Consider the following 19,434-nt stretch of genomic DNA (forward strand, 5'->3'; position numbering starts at 1 on the left):
TTTAGGCTGCGAATATGCATGTGAGCATGCGCATAATACATTTATGCATGCACATTTAATGTATAACGGACGGTATAAGCTAAATTACAATTATGTAATTCAGTTAATGTTGCAGATTGCGTTGTTCCTTAATCTTCGAATTGGATCCGGCTTATTATTTTTTGCAGACTGTTAGAGCAATTTTATAAAAGTAAGCTTGAACTTTCGATTATGTCAAATAGAATTTCCGATGTATATTTACTAATATGTAAAGGATCTTCAAAGCGAAAGTATGTTTCGAAGTCCGTTAAACAGAAAGTGGAATTGCTGCAAAAAATGGATAAAGGCATATCCTTTGATTATCTAATCATTCCAAAATATGTTTATCAATTTCACGCTGCTCTGCGGGGGGGGACGACGCAGCGCGCAATGAATTGGAAGTTGATCTGTCACCACTATCCTTATCTTCAGGGCAGATGTTTTTATTTTATTTGGCTTATAATTCCTTACTAAATGTAGTATTTCATCTCGAAGTACTCCGTCTTTGATATGATTTAAATCAAGTTCCTCGTCATTATAATTCGCTTCTGATAGTGAAGAAAGTGATGCAGAGGTTATTGAAAAGGAAAAAATTCCGATTGACAAATTAGTCGGTATTCTCAACACTGCAATTATAGGACTTGAACAGCGGAACTTTGTAACTAAACAAGAAATTATGTTTGTTTAATAGAATTAAAGGGAAAGTATTATCACATGAAACGAAGCAACTTGAACAACTTACATTGGAAGAAATGTTTAATAAAGTAAACAAATAAATATTAAGCTTTTTCTTTTTGTAAATTTTGATACCCTTTAGATCATAATTGTTCTTTATTTCATAAATTACGGTTTCATATTTTTAATTTTATAATTTCTGTATGCCATCTTACCAGATTTAAACTGATTATCTATAATTCGGAAAAATCGATAATCTGGAATCGCCAAAGTCCCGACGAGTCCGGATTAACGACTTTTGACTGTACATATTACATTGAACACTACACTTTACAAAATTCATTTCTACACTTAATACACTTCGAGTATTAGCTGCATATTACAATGAACAACATTACTCTTGATTATACAAACGATAGGTACTTGTTAATAACTCTTGATTATATGCAACATAACTTATAATACAAAGAACTTTAATATAAACTATTAAAAATACACATTGAAAAAAATTACAGAATGCAAAAACATACAGTGTTTACTTATTGCTGTTATTATAACATACAAAGGGTAGGTGCCTTGTATGGAAATCAACTTTGTTTTTAATCACAGCATTGTATGCGTGAAGGACAATACATTCCATACAGAGCAATACTTATTGTTGCTTTGAACAGTACCTTTCATCATGTTGCTCTACATACAGTAGATACATTATATACTATTGATGCCATACACGTATTTACACTCTATTGCTCTTGAGTATTTTTAAGTTGTAAAACTACATTTATAGTAACTATGCTTCATGCAGCTCAAAGCATAGCTCTAAATGCTATGGTTATTTACACATTTTACGAGGTACTATACAAAATGTGATATGCAATACACTATTCCCAATATGTTGTAGAATATTCTATTTATACAGTACAAAGTCCAGACTTCGGCGATTCCGGATTATAGATCATCAATTTAAATCTGGTAAGATGGCATGCAGAAATTATACATTAAAAATATGAAACTGTAATTTATGAAATAAAGAGCAATTATGATCTAAAGGGTATCAAAATTTACAAAAAGCTTAATATTTATTTGTTTACTTTATTAAACATTTCTTTCAATGCAAGTTGTTTAAGTTGCTTCTACCAAAAAACGTTTGTTGCTTTGAGGGCCGGATTATAGATTATTCCGGATAATGGACGTCCAGATTACAGACTTTGTACTGTAATATGCATATACTTACATTAATACACCCATGCATTAATGTACCCATTACAAATATACATAATTAAAACATTATACATTTAGATATTATTATATCATATTTACATTTGTTTTGCATGTTCCCAGCCTAATGTTGCTTTGCACACTGACTCAAGATGACGCCTTGCAGAAAATACTGGAAACCAGTGTTCATTGATGATCTAAATCTCTGCTAATTGAAGTTAATACATTATAATTGTGTAAATCCAGTCCCAGTGCTTCAAGTTTGTTTATAATGCTATTTTTCTTATGTACTATGCCTCTGTGAGAGGGCGAGACGTCACATAATGGTGAGGAGTACCTACTTCATTACAGACACAACAATCACTTGTTGCTATTCCCCTTTTCTAGAAATATTGCAGAAATGGTCCATGGCCTGTGACGAAGCGGGAAAGGAAAGGAGTTGAGATGAGTCATCTTGGGAAACTTTGTGGACTAAGTTATGGATTCTACCACCTTGCAATATAGTAATTAATATAGAGACTCATTTCTCTTGCCAGTTGTGCTGAGCTTTAATCTGGCAGACTCGCTTCAGATAAGATTTAGGAAGTCGTATCTGGACATCCTACGGCACTAATATTCTTTGCAGCTTCCTCTACGTAAGTGTCTGCATCCTCATTGTCCTGTGGCCCATGTGCATTTTAATCCATAAAATCTGGATGTTGCAGTTATGCGCATTTTCTTTGAGTAGCCGTTCGACGATGGATGAAATGGATCACAAAGTGCAAAGATTAGCTTACTGACTATCTGAATCTGCCTGGAATACAGATATGTTAATTCCAGGGTATCCTTTCCATTTTTCTAAGACTTTATCATGATGATACTGAGTAAAAATTCAGATTTTTAAGCTATTAGTGAATATGCTGATGTTGTTTGCACCCCTTGCTTCTCTTCCCAGTATTTCCTGAGACATAGAGGTATAGGCAATAATGATCAGTCCATAACTAGCAGGATGAACTTTGAGTTGATAATTTTTGTTCTCAAAGTCTGATGAGACTATAGTTGAGTGAGTTGCCTCTTGTAATGCCGCTGTTGGCAAGGGAGGAAGTCCAGCTAGAACCGCTGCTACTGGTGTGGCCGTTGTCCTATATGTTTTCATTATACCAATCATGAAAGGTTTTTTGCTGCTATTAAGTAAATTTCCTCGCAGTCATGGGTAGGGACCAAATAGCTGCCCCATATAAAACTATTTTTTCTGCTGATTTCTTATAGATAGTCTTGAGTGTGTTTGGTCATAATCCCCAATCTTTGCCCTGCATAGTTTTAATTCTATTCATTATGCTTGTGGCCTTGACCCTTTGGGCTTTGAAACGAGGAATCGAAGTGAAGTTTTCATCCAAGACGAGGTACAGGAATTTTAACTCCTTGACCATTTGATCGTCATTTTTAATTAGCTTGATGCACGGGTTTCTTATGATAATTTGTTTGAGCTTATATATTTAGATTTATCCAGCAATATTTTTAGTTGTTTTTTCAGTGCAGAGGTTGTCAAACCTTGTTGCAGTTTTTCTACAATTAGTCCCTGCTGTGGCCTCGAGCGCTGAATGTCAGCATCATCTGCAAAAACTATTGTTCTTTGCATGCGGCTGCCAATATGCATTCAGTATGGAATTAAACATGACATTCCCGAAATCTGGTTCAGCGCATGATCCCCTGTGGAAAGCCTCATTTTTGCCTTTTCTTTACTATGCCGGCATTATAAATATGCGGTCACTGAGATAGCTTTTAATTACTTGTAGTAGATTATTAGACGCTTTTGCTGCATGTAGAGCTTCAATGATGGTGCACTACCACAGATAGTTATAAACGCACTATAAGTCAAGGCTGAGGACGGTCGCTTGTTGGTTATCTTCTTTGACCTTTTGAACTTCATCTTTGATAGTGCCAAGAGCATCAAAAGTGGAATGGTTCTTCGTAAAGCCAGATTGTGCCTCTGAGATGTGGCCAGTCAAAGTTAGATGGTGCTTGATCTTGAGGATTGCGAGCTTCTCATAAATTTTGCCTAAAGCCGAAAGAATACAAATGGGGTGGAGGGGGACGCAGCAGCTGTAAGACAAATTGTTCAAAGATCACGAGGTCTAAACAAAAATATTTTATTGATTAAAATTAACTTCATTTTAAAATTGGCAACATTATAGACATATCCCAAATGTGGTTGTGGTTAACCATGCCAGGTTATGGAAGGACTATGCAAAGAGAAAATAAGGTACATTTGAAGTTTTACTAAGGTTTTTTTTACTACCATTGATTTTGTATTGGTACTCTTTGTGCTACTGGTAGCATTTTTGAGTATGTTGTATCAAATGAATATTGTAACTTCATACACTCTTTTGCAAAAAACAAATCGAAGCACCAAGAAGGACTTCTGCGATCATGACGAAATTTGGTATGCAAAAACATCTTGATCGAGCATGCAAATAATCAAAGTTTCAAGAATGTGTTAATTTTTACAAAATGACAAACTCGTTACTTTATGTTGTAACTTATACAGTATGTTGTAACTTATGTAGCATTACTTATCCAATGGATATAACTGATTGAAGTTTTATTTTCAGGTGCTGTAAATAATAAATCGAAATTAATATAATGTTACAAATTTGTACATATGTAAATAATTTTAGTGAAATTTTATGCAAAATTGTAGTTTGTAAAATAAACAGGAATTGCGATCATAGCGCGCATTTCTAGTGCGCAATTCGCAAAGTATGAAGCCATTAACAGAGGTGGAAAATTTATCTTTTTTTGTTGCTGCCATTGTAATTCCGTAAAGAAGCAACTAAAGATGCCATTACGACGATATCGAAGACCTTACAGACAAATAAACGACTTCGAATGTTGTCGCATTGTAGGGTTACGTGACGCTGGGTGGTCACCTGCAGCGTACAGGCACTGTTGTACAAAAATGTTGGCAGCAGTGGTTGTTACAAGGAAATTGCCGACGAAATGATGACTCTGGAAGGCCAAAGAGCAGAAATGTGAGGCAAGATAGGATGATTGTTCGACAGGCCCGTATCGAATATGTCCGAGGCCCAATTGGATTTTTTTTTGCGGGGCACTCTCTCCTCTTTGCGGAGCCCTTTCAAATATCTTATACAAACGAATTTTTTCTTCGTTCAGGAACTTCTTTTGAACATTATCTATTGTTTGCTCAGCAGACAGTCTTTTTTGAAGTTCTGTACATTTTAACATAGCTACCAAATGATTTTTTGATTTTTCATGTGTTCTCTTTCTCGTTTCAGTGGATTCGACATCTAATGATAAAATTATAGGTTAGGTATCCATTTTTAATCACATAATATACTTAAATTTTTAATTTTAAAAATAATTTTTTGTTAATAAAGATTATGTTATATAATTAGTACTTACCTTATTCAACAAATAGTAACTGTAGTCACAAAATACGACTCTCATAATTATAACGATTAGAATAGAGAACTACTACAAATGCAAGAAACAATTGACATTTGATACTAGCTATACATCCACCAATGCCTGGTACGATTGCGCAACTAGTTGCGCGTAAAGTACATGCAAAGTAGTTTACGTACGTAAACTAGTTCACGTACGTAGTGCAAAATCTCTCTAATATAGGACTGTCCCGATTAAATTCAATACATTTGACATGAACTTTTACGGGTATCGGTTTTCTATATTATAAAGTATATATTATATAATAACAAACACATTAATAAATCTCATCCAGCAATGCGAACTTAAAATAAATATATTTTTAATGATTTGAATAATTCATAATTTATCCATTATCGTCAAAAGCAATTTGCTTTAAATTTCGATTTTTTGGGGGGGGTTCATTTTGATGGTAACGCGGAGCCCTTTCAAATGCGGGTCCCAATCGGCCTTTATCCGGCCCTGAGCGAACCGCCCCAACGGTATCATTGTCGACTGTTCAAAGTACTACAGCCACGTCTATACCTCCCGTGGTACCGTTCACCATCTCACGGTGCTTGTCTGAGGTGGGGTTACACTCACAGAGGCCTTTAACACGTTTCCCTTTGACCCCCACAGCATCAGCGGAGTCGTCTGGAGTGGTGTCACAGCCGATCATCATGGCTGCCATCAGACTGGCATCGCATAGTGTTCAGCGATTAATCCCGCTTCATTCATGAAGCAGATAACTACCGTGTTCGTGTCTGGAGAGGATGGAGCCAGCGATCCCAATCAGCCTTTGTTTTACAAACGCATACAGCCATAAACCCTGGTGTGATGGTGAGGGGCGCTATTTCTTATGACAGCGGGTCATCTTTAGTCATCCTCCGTACATCTTTAACAGCTCAACGATATGTTGATATCATCCTGCGGGCGGTTGCATTAAACTTCATGGCACGTCATCCTGGGGCCATTTTGCAACAAGATAATGCCAGGTCACATACCGCTCGCATATCTCTGGACTGTCTCCGTGCGGTTGATACTCTTCCTTGGCCAGCAAGGTCACCAGACCTTTCACCAATCGAGCATGTTTGGGATATGGTAGGTCGTCAGACAGGCCCGTGCCGAGCCTAATCGGCGCCGTCGTGCAAATGTCTAGCGAGCGCCTTTATGTAGTGACGACATTAAAGGGACATTGCTTATGATTAATATTTAAAATGAAGCATTATTAACATAATAATAAAAAATAATTCATTTTATCTTTTGTCTAAATTTGCAAACATTCTGTGCTTTGTTAAAAACCCACACTCAAAACATTTATTGAAGAATGAATTTTACATACATTTATGTTATAAAAAGCCATCCAACCAGTATAGTGGTTAGCGTTGCTGATTGCCGTGCCGAAGAAAGCGGTTTCGAATCCCAGAGAAGACATGGATGTTTGCAAATGTATAGTGTCTATGCGGCATAGGGAAACTCTAAATATGCGAGGCGAAAGTCCTCTCGAAAGGTTGGTGGTAGGGAAAGAGGGATGGGAGACGCCCGGACCCGTCCCCCAGGGTGCTTTCCATCAAAATTGGGGGCGAAACTGAGCTAAATCGTACTTTCACCTGTAACCTGTAAGATGCTCAAGGCTGTTGCCAATGACAGGCATATCTTGCGTTCTTTGCCACTATTAATTTCGTGGGCTTGGGCTGACTATAAGTCAGATAAGTGAGCATTAGTCAACAACATGTTAGTAACACTTGAAACGAAGCGAAATAATATACTAAACGCATTAGACACCAAATATATCGCTGAACACTATTTATTATCTTAAAATTAAAAACAAATTGATATACATATTTAATAAGTTTGCACTGAATAAATTGTTGTTCGCAACATAGTTTACGACAAGGTTCAAACTGTGATTACAGCAGGGAAGAAAAATGCTCTAGGGTTGATATCTAGGGATATATCCAAAATTATTTTCTGCACACCGCTATGTTTAGAGTTTCAACCGGCGATGTTACATTTCCTCCAAACGTTTGCAAAAACTGCAGTTCGCGCATAAGATTTGTACTATTTATATTGCTTTGATTTTTTTTATCAATTATTGCTTTTTGCAGTTTTTTGGCATAAGGTGAGCTGATCTTGTAAATATATGTGAATGAAAATACGTGATGCCGATGCGTATGTAAAGGTACAGGGGGCGCCTTAGACGCGTTCGACAAATTTCTTAGTCCTTTGTGCAACATTTATCTTTTTTGTGATTTTTTTTTTTGGGGGGGGGGATTGCTTGCCGTTATTGTTATTCTACATACAAAAAGGTAAGTACAGTTACATATTATGTTAAACTTAGGTTAGCTTTTAATTCAAAAAAGAGACAATTTGAACATGATTACTCAAAAAAGAAAAATTTTTTTTTTCATGAACCATTTGTTTATTAAACTAAAAATTATTATCTTTCGAGAAGAAATGATTGACATATTTACGGAGTACCACTGAATTTAAAATATACTTCTTTGAAACTTGAAGTGAAGTAAAAATATACAAGGTATTCTAAAATCAAAAACTGTCCCTTTTCCGATTTTTAGCTATGCGTAAAACCGAAGGAAAATGTTTGATTATTTCATTAATTCTTAAATACATACATTAAATTTGATTTATTTACTTTAATAAGCAAAAGAGTACCAACACCTCCTTGAATTATTTGGTATTGATCTAATAGTTTATATATTTTCAAAGTAATGGTTTATGGTATACTCATTTTTTCAGAAGTAAGGTAATGTATTTTAAACAGGGACTTTCCGAGTGTTTTAAAGAAGAAGTGTTTTACGCAATAGTTCTTATAATAGTTATTTTATTTTTACTTCTACTTTTTCAGTTTTTAATTTTCTCTAGATGTCGGAAGAAAAACAGTAAAAAAGCTATCAAAATGTAATGAAGAAAAAGAGAGTGAGAGGAATATTTAATAAACCAGAACTCTAAAATTACTCAGTTTTTCCAAACCCCAAAAAATACCCAAGCTGACAGTTCCATCAACGTCTCAGCTACCATTGAAATTTCCAAAAGAACGTAATAATCAGAAAGGGTTTTCCCCCTGGAATTGCCTTTAACTTCAATGCAGCTGGTCGAAAAAAAGACCTAAGTGTAACATAAAAGGCAGACAAATATAATACAACTAGACAAATGTAGTAATAAATATAAATTAAAAATAAGACAGATATATAATGCAAGACAAATGTAATAATGCAAGACAAATATAATAATGCAAGACAAATATAATAATAAATATAAATTAAAAATAAGACAGAAGAGAACACCAGAGACGAACATAAGCCCTGGTTATAACTTTCGGTCAAATAAGATAGTGTGCTAGGCGCTCAGACCTGGCAAGCTCATGGCTGCCTTAATACAGTTAAACGCCCCAATCCCTAGAGGCGATCTAAGAAGACGCTAACCTATCGGTCGAGCCGACAAGATGGGCTTAAGCTGAGTCGACAGGAATAGTCAGCATTCACGCCCCCGTTCACATTCTACACCCCCGTTCTGGAGAGATGGTAAAAACATCTGCCATCAACAAGGGCTCCAACCCCGGACAGCAGAACGAAGTCATGTAAACACTCAGACAGACCGGGTCACCAACTCGGCCTACTAAGACAACGTCATGGTATACAGATATCGGCTTTGGACGATTCCAGTGGAAAACCAAAGAAAGAATGAATATGGAGTTTTGAGGCTCCAGGCGGCCAATGGAAACCTCAAGCAGTTTAAAGGCTCGCTGAATTCGCCCACTCCATCGACGGGGTTGTTTCACCCCGGACAAACATGAATATCTAACTACTTGTACACAGATCCGCTACAACCAACGGAACGGACAAGTCAGTACCATACGGTCCCAGCCAAGCCTGAAACAGTCATCGCCAGTGATGACTCTAGTCCTGTGGAGGCTGATTTTAAACACCCGTGGCCGAGACTGCCTAGGTACAGATCCTAATCAGTAACTTCCCAGATTTTACCTGAGTCGATCCTTGGAGGGGCGTTCAAATAAGGCATGAATTTTTTTTTCCTGTTCAGACAGGCAGCGAGATTGCCCGGCGAGACAGGCAGCGAGATTGCCGGATTAACGATTGCCCGGCGCCTTTTTGACTCGGCCTTGCACCTATTGCCGGCGCGGGCCTGCCTTTATATTCGGGCATCACAAAATATCGCAACTGATGAATATCGCAGCTGGAGCGACAACTGATGAATGCCTGGCAGAATGTGTAGCAGGATGACATTAGGAACCTGTACCACTCCTTGCCTCGACGAATTCAAGCATGCATTGCCGCCAGGGGCGGTTCGGTCCACTACTAATTTGAACACTCAATGGGTGATTGTGAGACGTGAACAGGTACTATGACCTTGAATTTTTAATTTATTATCTATGTATAAGCTACACACATATTTAGTTTCATCAAAAACAACCCCTTCCTTCATGGTGCTTCGATTTTTTTGCAAAAGAGTATACTTCCATGAACAGTAAATTTTATGCTGTTGGCAAGTAAAAAAAAAAAAAAAAAAATTAGCTCGAGTGACATCTGTCTGCATCTACTATGAAGTAATCTGTTCTGTTAATGCCTTATAATGATTTTAATTTTAGTATTTTGAATGATTGTGATGTCAATACCAAATATGTTTTTGCAAAATTTAAAAAATTGCAATCAGAATAGTTTTATAGGTGCAAAAAATCCTAATAGTAATCGATCAATTTAGGTTAAGGCTACTAAAGAAAATTAACACTAAGAAAGTGTGCAATTTGGCAGTCAAATATCAAAATTTGTGCAAAACATTGTACAGTTGTGCGCCTCCAACCTGCACGCAACAAAGTGGTGACTGCTGAAACTGGAAATTAGACAGAGTCTTGCAAAGGGTTTAAATCCCTTTTTATTCAACTTAAGAAATTACAATTCTCCGAGGCAAGCACACAGGCCGAAACGCGTGGTTCTTCAATTTCTGGCTAACTACCTCCGCGCTCGTGTAGTAAGAACAACACACCTCGAACTCGTTTCCTTTTTATTTAACTCAGAATACTTCCGCTGATAATTTGAATCCTTGCGCGTTCTACTAACATTTACATACTCTGGCATTGGCAGTTCCAGGGGAAAGTAAGGCTTGACAGGAAAGATAGTTTAAAGTTAAAATAAATGTTAGTTAAAATAAACATAAACCCTACATTTGCCGCTGTCAGAATTTGGAAAACTTGGAAGCAGGTCCTACAACAACCTGTTGTAAAGTTTCTACAATTCTGAACTAACTTTTAAGAGCCTCGTTTACACAAAAAAATCTTATGTAACAAAAGGTATACTAAATTTCTGTAGATACTTATTTAAATCTCTCTTCTTACAGCAACTTTTCCTGGACTTCAGCAATCAATCTTGTTCTTTTCCTTCCAGCATCTGGAAGGAATAAGTATCAGTATCTTTCTAAATACATTATAATTTACACTTTCTTGACACTGAATACATTTTTGTTTTTAAACGATTTATTTTCCTTAGTTACTGCTTACTTCACATTCATTCAAGTATTCAAACATTAATTTAGCTTTACCCTGGCTCTCCACCATGTGTTGTGTCAAACGGGAATATTCGTGTTTTAGTATTACAACACTTCCCCTAACCACCATGATTTGTTAGAATTCAACGACCAAATAGACACACCTTACTCGACATTCTACAATTCGATGAGCTACTTTAACTTTCTTAAAATTTAAGTGTAGGTGAAGAACCCTACAAAACACATTCATTCTAACTTCCCACTCATTTATCTTTAGACATGCAGGCTTTCGCTCTAAAGCATGATTTTATCTACAGTTTAATACTTAAATTTTGAATTCATTGCTTTTGAGCATTTACTTTTAGCATCTAAAATTTTATGCTTCTAGACTAAATTCTACTTTTACATAACATTCAAGTATTTACGTATATTTACAAAATTCTAAGACGTATGATTTTTACAATTTACCATAAAATGAATAAGAGAAAATAAATTTTTACTTTACTCATTCTTCGCCAAGCTGGCGGCACTGAAACTAAAGTTTTTATTAATACAAAAATACGAAGTTATTTTTATCTTCGGCCAAATTTTGGCTTTAACATAACAGAATTAGTCTTTCGACAACAGAAACTGCTTGTTCTTAGATTTTATACTTAAAGAAAATAATACTTTTGCCTTAGCTAAATAAAGTAAAACAAAACTAAGTCTCAACCGAGACATATTGACTTTCGTCAAAACATAGAACTTCGTACTTACGCATAACATTTCGGAACAAAAGAAAAAAAAAATTTATAGATTTTAACTTATCTTTGATTTTTCGATGATTGAAACTCCGTCATTCTTTTCTGGCAGAACTGTTCCCATGTGATAGGTTTCATGGACGTCAGTCTTCTCCTTACTGACCTCCGAGTGTCGTCCACAGTAGTTTTTCTTTTGCGTCCTCTGCATGCTGGCCTCTTGGCGGAGTAATCGTCGAGTTGCTGTCTTTTTCTTTTTTTCCCTTGGACGGCTGGTCTTGACGTCCTCCGGTCTGGAGTCCTTCTTGAATTTCTTCTGTTGTTGCTGGTCTTTTCGTTCCTCCTGCTGTCTTTTTAGTTTCCGGAACGGCGGCCTTGTTTGCACCTGACTCTCTGGCCCTGGGAGCATTCTCCTTGATGTATAATTTCTACTGCGATACGTTGTAGGTGGTGTTTTCCTCTTTACCAAGGTTTCTTTACGCAGTGGCTTTGCATTCTTGTTTTTCTTAAATGCTGGAGTCTGAAAGTTTTCGTTTTTTCTTTTCGGTACCGTCGTTGTAGGAGGGCTAGGTCTCTCTTCAGTTCTCTGCTTCTTGGGTGGTGGAACGGGTGACGTTATTTCGGGACCTTCTACTTCTTTTACGCTTGAGTCCTGCAAGAAACTTTTAAGGATTTCAAAATCATTTTGATTATAGTATTCTTTCACCTGGTCGGGACTTGCTTTACAGATTTCCCCTCTCTCGTTCTTAAGGTACAATACGACTCCTTTGATTTCCTGAATTACATAGGGGCCGTCAAATTTTGGAGCTAACTTTGCAGTAAAATTGTCTGGGGCACTTGATAAAGAAAATTCCCGCTTCAATACTTTATCCCCAACTTTAAAATCTGCTTCTCGGCGTTTTCTATCGTAATATATTTTTTGCTTATTTCTTGCCGTATCCGAGCTTTTAAGCGCCTGGTCAATAAGTTTTTGTACATCTTTCTGTTTAAACTCTTGCTCTCTTTGTTGCACAAAGAATAATTTATCTAAAGGCGTAGTTAACTTTCGGCCTAAAAATAATTCTGCTGGGGTTTTTCCCGTAGTATCGTGATTTGCCGTTCTTAAAGCATAAGCTAACTCCTTTATGTAGCCATCCCAGCGCTTGTGATGTGTGCTAACGTAACTGCGAATTATTTTTACAATGTTTTTATTCACTCTTTCTGCTATGTTTGCCTGTGGTTTATACGGAACCATTTTGATATGACTTATGCCAAGTCCAGTGCATATGTTTTCAAATATTTGACTAATGAATTGTTTTCCGTTATCGCTAATGACTTTTATCGGTGCACCGTATTTTAAAATGTATCTGTGTAAGAATGCATCTGCGACTGTTTTGGCTGACGCGCGTTTAAGTGGAACAAATTCTGTCCATTTTGAAAAATGATCTACAATTACTAAAAGAAAACGATTTTTATTTAACTCACTCTAGGGGAAGGGACCAAGCAGATCTATGCCTAAAATTTCATTCGGAAATGTAGCGCGAATGCTATTTAAGTACCCGGCCGGGCTGTAATTAATATAATTTATTAACTGACATTGATTGCAGGACCTGACATACGCAGTTACTATTTTGTATAATTGCGCGAAATATACCGTCTCGCGTACCCTTTTTAAAGTCTTTCTGACCCCTAAATGGCCCGCTGTTTTCGCGTCGTGTAATTCCTTCAAAATGCTTAATCGAAGCGAGGCTGGGATGACTGGTTTGTACTCGAGATTTCCGTTTGTTGTTTTCGTATAAAATAATAAATTATCTATTATTTCATAGTTTTCTGCTCTATTTCTTATCGCATCGATATCTGTATGTTCAAAGCTTTCGGGGTCTTTCAAATATGCATAGATACTTCCAAATTCAGGATCAGCTTTCAGTTCAGCGATAATTGTATCTCTAGAATATAAAATTTTTGAAGTCAACACAGCACATTTAAGTTCATTACCTTCATCGTCCAGTTTTATACGAGAAAGTGCGTCAGCTACATTGTTTTCCTTACCCGGTTTATATTTTATTATTAGATTATATTCTTGGAGTTTTAAAGCCCATCTTATTAACCTGGGCGTTAGGCTTTTCCCCGAGTAAAGTCTACCAACAGCCGCATGATCCGAAAAGACTGTTACTGGCGCTTTGCCGAAATAAACTCGAAATTTGTGTACAGCCATTAATACGGCTAATGTTTCTCTCTCTGTAGCTGTATAATTCCTTTGTGTGTGATTCAACGTTTTACTAAAAAATGCCAGAGGATGGCTATTTTGCATAAGAACCGCACCCACCGCATAGTCCGACGCATCTGCTGCAATTTCCAGGTTTTCGTCCCCCTCCGGGAATTTCAAAACAGGGGCATTGACGAGCGCTTCTTTTAATCTTTCAAATGCTGTATTTGCTTCCGCTGTCCACGTGAATTTAGTTTTCTTTCTTTTAATTACTAACAGTGATTCAATAATATTAGCGAAATCTTTTATGAATGACCGATAGTAAGAACATAACCCAAGGAAAGAAGAAAGTTTCTTGGCGGTGGGAAATTCTTGATTGCTTTTATTTTTGAATCTTGAGTTTCTGTACCCTTTTGCGAAATTTTATAACCCAGATATTTAAGTTCTTTAGTTGCGAAATTACATTTTGAGGCGTTAATTGTAAGACCGGCCTCTTTTAATAATTTAATCACTTCTTCTCGATCTTTAATATGTTGTTCCAACGTACTACTCGTTATAATTATATCATCTAGATAGATTAAAGTCGATTTTCTTAGGACAGGCTTTAGAACAATGTCCATAGCTCTCTGAAATGTTGATGGGGCCCCACACAACCCAAAGGGCATGCGTAAAAATGCATAAGTGCCCGATTTTGTTATGAACGCGGTTTTATGTATGTCTTCGTGTTTCATAGCTATTTGATAGTAGCCAGACGTTAAGTCCAAAGTAGTCATGTATCTAGTAGATTTAATGTTTCTAATAATTTCCTCTATAACCGGCAAAGGCTAAACTGGGAATTTAGTAATACTATTCAGTTTTCTGTAATCGATAGCAAACCTCCAAGCGCTTTTATTCGAAGGAGGAAACTCGTTCTTTTTCCTACATAGTACGACTGGACTCGCGTACTCACTATTTATGGGCGTTATTATTTTGTTCTTTAACATTTCCTGAATATGTTCTTCGATGATTAGGTCTTTTTGTTTATCATAAAGATACGGTTTAGTCCTACAAGGTTTTTCCGCAGTTAACTGTATCTGATGCGTAACTATTTGACAGCTACCAGGCTTTTCTGAAAACAAGTTAGAAAAATTACTCACCACTTGCTGGATGGCTTGACTTTCATGGTCATTCAAATGGCTAAGGTCAACTTGCGGTTGTTCCACAGGTTCCACCACCCTCTGGTCCATCTCCAGCACAATAGAACTGTCCTGAAAATTCAATTTGGCCCTCGCGGCCCTTAAAAACTCCATACATAAAATAAGAGGATTTTGCAGATGTTTTAGCACAAAAATTAATACCTTGAGGCTTTCCTCTTTTACCTGTATGTTTAATGATACTTTCCCGATGCAGTGACAGGTTTTTCCTTGCGCCGCTATAATTTCTGTGTTTTTGTTTTTAAATAATCGTAACCTATAAAAATTCTTTTTGAAGAATGTCTCAGTCATAAAATTACCTTCTGCTCCTGTATCGATGAGGGCTTCTACTGGTACATCGCCAACCAGGACTTGTATAATTGGTAGATGTGAGTTTTTTACGATGAACGTATTTAAATGTCTTTTTGAGGGTTTTTTTAAAACTTCCGGGGTCTGGACCCTCGCTTTCACAGGCCCCTCTACTCGTTTAAAGCTTTCCTTTCAACTTCTGCCTTCTGGTTACGCGGACGTTTGTTTTCAAATTTCCTTTTTGGGCCTTGACCTTCGAGGTTCGATGAGTTAGCTTGATAGCTCTTTCCCCCATAAAGTGTATACGAGCCAGTTTCCCTTAGAAAGTCCTCCACGAAAGGCATCCCTCCCCTTAGGAAGATAGCCCTAGTGTGCTTTGCCATAATTAAATACACCACACCTTTCCCCCATAAGAGCGGTTTGCATTTCTGGTTTGCTCATTTGAAGATTGCCTTCGGGTACTTTGAGAATACGATACCCCTCTAGCTTTTTCCGCTATTCTGCGATTTTGAAACTTCCCGCCAATTCGAAGAGCTCCTGCAATGTGCTTGGTTTTCTAATTTCGAAGTAGTCTTGAACAGCAGGTAACAATCTTGGTAAGATTATTTCAATAATCTCCGCGTCGGGTTTCTTCCCATACAGCATATCCGTCAGCTTAATTTTTCGCAGAATAAAGTCCGTCAACTCTTCTATATCCCTTTGATAGAAACTATATAGTTCGGCTTCTAGCTTTGCTCGATCTTTCACTATGGGGAAGGCCTTTACTAACGATTTTTTGAAATTTTCAAATGTATATGTCTGGCCTCCAAATTCCCCTAATAAAAATTTGCCTATATTCTTTCACCATAGCGCGGCCTGTCCTCTTAGTGCAGATGTGGCGATGGCAACTTTTTGTCTTTCAGGCACAGGTTAGAGTTGAAAGTGATTGTCAAGGTTTTCTAGAAATATCGCCACCGAATTTTTTCCGTCGAAATTGACGTTTGGCTTGATTGACGCTTTCAACGTCTGGACCAGGTATCCAAATCCTTCCAATTGGCTTGCCATTTCTTGTTGTTGTCCCGCGGCTTCCATCCGATTTTCGGCCATTTCAGTTCGACAAGTGTTCGGGCGCCAATGTACAGTTGCGCGCCTCCAACCTGCACGCAACCAAGTGGTGACAGCTGAAACTGGAAATTAGACAGAGTCCTGCGAAGGGTTTAAGTCCCTTTTTATTCAACTTTAGAAATTACAAATGCGTGCTCTTGACGCTCACAAACTACGCCGACCCGGCGGTTAAAATAAAAAATAAGAACCTGAAAAGAAATAATAACAAGAGACTAACTACGAGGCTCTCTAAACGTAACTAACCTCACCGCGTTTTACAATACCGCTGCTAATTCAGCAAACTTTGAATATCACGTTGAACGATTAACAAGTGGCCGGGACAAGCACACAGGCCGAAAAGCGTGGTTCTTCAATTTCTGGCTAACTACCTCCGCGCTCGTGAAGTAAGAACAGCACACCTTCGAAGTCGTTTCCTTTCTATTTAACTCAGAATACTTCCGCTAATAATTTGAATCCTTGCGCGTTCTACTAAAATTTACATACTCTGGCATTGGCAATTCCAGGGGAAAGTAAGGCTTGACAGGAAAGATAGTTTAAACTTAAAATAAATGTTAGTTAAAATAAATATAAACCCTACAAATGATTTCAGTAAAATAAAGATTATTATCATTTTATTGGCTTTGTGAGATGACTGAGAAGTTTTATGCACTCCCATAGTCACCAAAATTAACAAACTGGTGTGGTGTAATCCAAATTCAAATGACTTCAAACTGCATATAACAAAATGTATAATTTTTCTATTTTATTTATAATGATGTTCTAAGGAATTTAAATGCTATTTAAAATCTGTGGTATTGTTAAGTATGTTATGAATAAGGACAGGCAGTTGTGTCAAACTAAAATGCTGAAAGCGGTAGGTAAATATATAAAGGAAAATGTCTTTAAAATATAGTTTGGGGAAAATGAATATGTTTACTGCGTTAAGTTGTAAATTCATTAACCCACTTCATGTACTATAACTAGCACTGATAACGATAAACTTTCTTAATATCGATAAACAAAGTACATAAAAACATATTCCTACATATCATTAAAATATTAGTATTTTCCATGAATTCCAGAGAAAATATGCTAATGAATAATAGATACCATGGTCAAGAACTACCTAAACAAACAGGAAAAAAAAGGATTCCTTACCTTGACACGTAAGAAAGGAATATTGCCATGTAACACATTGTTCACTTGTGTCAATATCACCGGCATTTTCTTCAGATTCTCCACTGACAAGTTGTATCTGTTAAAATGCCCCTGAGGCAGGAAAACAATCATCTGCTGATGGGACAGGTGCATATTTAAAACATAGAGATTCACAGGATTCTTAACAATATCAAACATGTTTTCACAATGCTTGAACCTAGACCTTTTTCAACGTAAATATTGAGACACATCAAATGCATACAAAGAGGCCACTAAATTTAGATTCTGTTTCTCCAGGGAAGTTTGTATTTGAGAGAAATATGAAGCTATAAATGTGAGACTTATTTAGAGATGCCTTTTTAAATAACGCGTAAGCATTTTAATCGAAGAACATAAAAAATATTGACAGCATCTGTGGTTTTGACAAAATGCTAGTCATTAGGGCCAACCTTACTGTATTTTCTGCTCACGAAAGCATACAGAAAGTAAAAAATCTGTCAATCACCCTTCACTGAAACCAGAAATAACTGAATAAATATAGAACATTTTACAAAGAAATCTAAAAAAAAAAAAAAAAAAACTTCAATATTTGGCATTCTGTGCAATCACCCTACCTCCACCTCTTCCGCTACTGCTCGCTCTGCTCGGCAAAATAGCAAGCTCACTCTAAAATATTCCTCACTTTTTCAAAACTGGATTTAAAGGCAACACTATATCAACTGCAATCTCTCTAAAGACTTTCGCTCTAGCAGGTAATTCTAAAAACATCCTTTTTACATTAGAAATAAGTTTGCAATTGTCTGTGAACAATTCATGAAACTTTTCGGCAGGGTGTGCATTTTAGATACAGTATTTTGAGAAACAACCCTGTAAATGTCTCACCTTTTTTATACATCTCATCATTCAGGAAAAGAATGGCATAGTCATGTTTACTTTTATTAAGACGAAATAAATTCTATTGATGAAACTTGAGATATACTGAAACTGTTCGTTTCTTTCTACATCTGCTATCAGGAGGAATATATCCGATATTCTAGGCTGTAAGGTTTTAGTTGCAATGTTACATATGAATTTTACCACAGCATTCATTCATGAAAATGAATTGCTGTCCAAAATCACACTTTGGATATCCTAAACTGCACCAATGTAAGCAGTATGTCAATATGTCCTTAAAATAGATTTATAGGGAATTTATCACTTTCAAAATATCTTTTTGCAGATGGACTTTTAACTTTTAAAATGTCATTCAATTCAAATCATTTATGAACTACTTATGACATGACATGCAGCTGTAAACACTAGTAAATGTTTTGTTGTTTCATTGGCATTACACTTACTCTTAATTGTATGTTTGTGCTATGCTACAAAATAAAATTTTTGAGCACTAAGTGGTTTTTCTGGTGCTTATGTATCAATAAAAGTGTCCATTCCAAATTCGTTTGCAAAATTGTTCATTTTCCCTATTACTGAAAGCTCTTTCTTAAGCTTGGCAGTATAGCACATAAGGCAAAGCAAAGAAACAAATGAAACTAACAGAAGAAATTTTGACAGAGCCTAGTCATCACTCTGGCATTCATGCTACTAAGTTTGTCAACAATAACCTTCCTGAAAAGGAGCATTTCATCCCTTTACTTTTTTAGGTAATTTCTAATTATCACACCCCACCACCATCAAAAATTATAAATTAGTTGCCAACTTTGGAGAGAGATGTTTATTTGAGTACTTTTGTGTCTATTTTAATGATCCTTGCCTTTTTTTTTTTTTTTTTTTTTTTTTTTTTTTTTTTTTTTTGTGCTACTGTTTGATTTCGTGGACACAGCATTGGAATCAAAATTTTAAAATAAGAAGATAAAAAAAAGGGGTCCATAAAGCCTTCAACCCTTTGATGGGCGGCGGGACGGCTTTTTTTTTATCAGTTTTTATCTCCAAGATGACAGCT

This window comes from Stegodyphus dumicola, chromosome 5 (genome assembly GCF_044657685.1).
Source record: "Stegodyphus dumicola isolate Sdum_Otavi_A_Nest chromosome 5, ASM4465768v1".
Lineage (NCBI taxonomy): Eukaryota > Metazoa > Arthropoda > Arachnida > Araneae > Eresidae > Stegodyphus > Stegodyphus dumicola.